The sequence below is a fragment of the Etheostoma cragini genome, chromosome 8 (assembly GCF_013103735.1).
Source record: "Etheostoma cragini isolate CJK2018 chromosome 8, CSU_Ecrag_1.0, whole genome shotgun sequence".
Taxonomy (NCBI): domain Eukaryota; kingdom Metazoa; phylum Chordata; class Actinopteri; order Perciformes; family Percidae; genus Etheostoma; species Etheostoma cragini.
In genome coordinates this window covers 18,329,797-18,332,842 of record NC_048414.1, presented here as the reverse complement: position 1 = coordinate 18,332,842, position 3,046 = coordinate 18,329,797, and the positions used below count along the sequence as shown (strand labels likewise).

The 3,046-nt window shown below is 39.1% G+C and overlaps 1 protein-coding gene across 1 annotated transcript in view; it reads left to right on the top strand.

Annotated features, from left to right (window-relative positions):
* The window catches only part of mlycd (malonyl-CoA decarboxylase), a 14,990-nt gene that overhangs the window by 10,696 nt on the left and 1,248 nt on the right, over window positions 1-3,046 (top strand). The gene's annotated exons all lie outside the window — the stretch shown is intronic.

The following is a 3,046-nucleotide window of genomic DNA, read 5'->3' as shown; positions in this document are numbered from 1 at the left end:
TATATATACACACATGTATGTATGTGTGTATGTATACCAGTCTACTCACATGTTTATGAATGCACACATGGATGGATGACTCACAGACCTCAGCTAGTACTGTCACTGCCCGATGTGAATTTATGGCATATCGTGTCATACTGAAATTTGTGAAATCCATGAAATAATCAACTTTTCTCATAACAAACATTAACAGAAGATGAAAATAATTTCAAAAACGTTTTAGCTATCTATGATTGTTTGATTGCTAACATTAGCTCAAAATGACATTCAAGTGACATCCTTTGTTGGGTTTGATTAATAACTTGTAGCCAGCAGTGAACAAACGTTGTCATGTAGGTCCATCTTTACTGTATTTACAATACAGAAGTCTCCCTTTAGCATCTTGTAGGCTACTAAACGCAAAGTGATGCATGCACGACTCAAATCTGCACTCAACTCAGATCTTTCATCCTTCATCACACAAATTTAAGTGAAATAGCGTTAATTTAGTTTTAGCTGAGACTATTGCTGGCTATCTCACTAGCTAGTTTTCTCTTGGTATGGCTGTCTTGCTTGAGCTACCTAAATGGCTGAAAGAGGGCAGTAAAACAAGGCTTCTAGAGCAGATTACCAAGCCCGAGAATAATTTTACATGAAACATTGTACATTTCTATTGCATAAGATTTTTTAAAACATTGTAAAACAGATTCCAAAGATTCAGATTCCTGTTGTAATGTGACTCTCATACCTTTTTCTGGATACTTTAACCAAAGCATCCAATCAATGCAATTAGTTTTAATGACCCAGGTGGAAACCAACCTCCGACAGTGTGAGTGCAAAGCTCTAACCTTGAGGCTTACTAAAACACCACAGACTTGTATTCTGCAGAAGCCCTGGCTTTGTGACAGGGCTTTACCTTACGTAAAGGTGAAGAGAGGACCAGCGCAGCCACAGAGGGAGCGCTATGATGATGGACAAATGATAAAGTGGAAAAGAAAAGGTCACAGTCACAGTGAGGGAGGAGGTCTTGCTTGTCTTTGTAGATTGGCCCCTGGAGCACAGGTCTGGCACTGCTCCAACTTTTTTTCTGTATCCTTACCGCCCTGTTCCCTTTCACCTTTTCTACCACCTGTATCCTTATTTCCACCATCCTCTTTTCTTTGTCAACCATCAACATGGGAGCAGTTCGGGGGGGGGGGGGGGGGGGGGGGGGGGGGGGGTGTCCCCCTCTAGAAATGTAATTAAAACCATGGTTTGTATTGCAAAAAAAGACATAAGATTCTTTTTTCAGTATACCAAAACACCAAATAAGTACAATAAGTCCTCATATCAAGACAATTTGGTAACATCTTCATAAGAATGGGTTCTTATGGAAATACTAACGTCACTATGTCACAGGAAAAAGAGACGGAAACAACTGAGGAACAGGGAGACCAGGGACAGTCAGGTGTAGAGTCTCACCTAAGTGTGTTGACCTTAGTTCATATATTTTGGAGGTGTTTGGCTGTCAGCGTGAGCAGATGAGCTTTACCAGTGGCTCACTAATTTACATTATGAGCAGCTAATTTAAAAAAGCATCGTATTTCTTTTATATGGGGACACTTTTTCAAAATGAGTCATTATGTTTTAAGGTATATTTGTGGGTTGATTTGTGATTTTGATTTTTTTTTAAAGAAGATTTTACTCAATTTAGTCAGCTTTTTCATTGAAACACTGAAAAGAAAAGAAGGATAATGGAAAAGAAAAGAAGGATAATGGTACTGTCTCCATGCTACACTAATTATAGTATTAAGGCTTTCGTCTGTGTACTTATATCCTCTACAACTATAGATGTGGTTGTAATATTTGTGTCCCCTTCAAAAAATGCTCTTTAGAAATTATGATTCATTGGAGTGAGTTGAAACAGAAGGGCAGAACCAGCAGGATGTGGAAAGTGTGAAGGCTGGATGTTAAAGTGAAGAGACCGCGAAATCAAGGATGAAAAAAAAGGAAAACCGTTTTTCAGAGTAGCGTGTCCTTCCGGGGGTTGTCAACAGCCACTTTCGCTCTGTCTCCAACATTTCTTCGTCACTTATCAACCCAGACGCCAAAGCACGAATAGGGGGAGGATTTTGGCCAGAACTCATGAGATGTGTGTGCGTGCGTGCGTGCTCGACACAGACATGGGGGAGAGGCGAGTGAAAGGTATTAAAGGTGAGAGTGCAAGGGACTGAGGAGGAGGATAGAATAAGAGTGGGGATTCGAGAGGGGATCATCCATCTCCATCAGTGGGGCAGGATTGTGAAGCAATGGAGTTGATTTGGAATGCCGTCCCTGTCTGAGGAACTGAAGGACTGAGCAGCAGCCTGAGCACAAACAAGAAAATGTTGTTTTGTGTTTGATATTGAGGTGGAGCATTCATCTCCCCTATTTCCGTTGTTGCAAAGCTGGTGCCCCTGCATTCTGCTGGGGATCAAATCTCTGCCGCCTCTCATCTGTTTTCTTTACACCGTTACCTTGTTTTATCGTCCCCATCCCTTTCCTGGTTCTTTTTTGTTTTGTTTTCTAAAAGCTGTTTAAGGCAGGTTGAGGCAATTCTGAGTTAAAGTGCATGCATCTAAACAATTCTGCAACTTTCTGTGTTTCTAAACAGGGGATTAGTAAAACTTTTTCTTAACACTTAAATGCATTCAATGTTTTCCATTGAACATTTCTGCATAACTGAAGTCTTTAGAGACCTGTTCCATATTTAGCACAATAAAATAATAGCTTCTAAACCTTTCTTCATTTAATATTAATAATAGTAAACCCGCCAAAAATATGCTTTGTATGTTATTTATGTTTTGAAACATTCACAGATAGAAAAGTTCATTTTCCGAACTAGCTTACTAACTTACTTAGATTTAAAAATATGATATGTTTATTTGCAAATTTTACTTCACTATTGTAACTGCTGAGTGACTGGTACAGAATTATTGGACTGATTACTTTGCATTAAAATACAACGCTCATCTTTAGCTGCTTTAGACTACATTTTCATGCTTATTATAAAAACCCTGTCACTATGTCTGTATAGTCTATATAT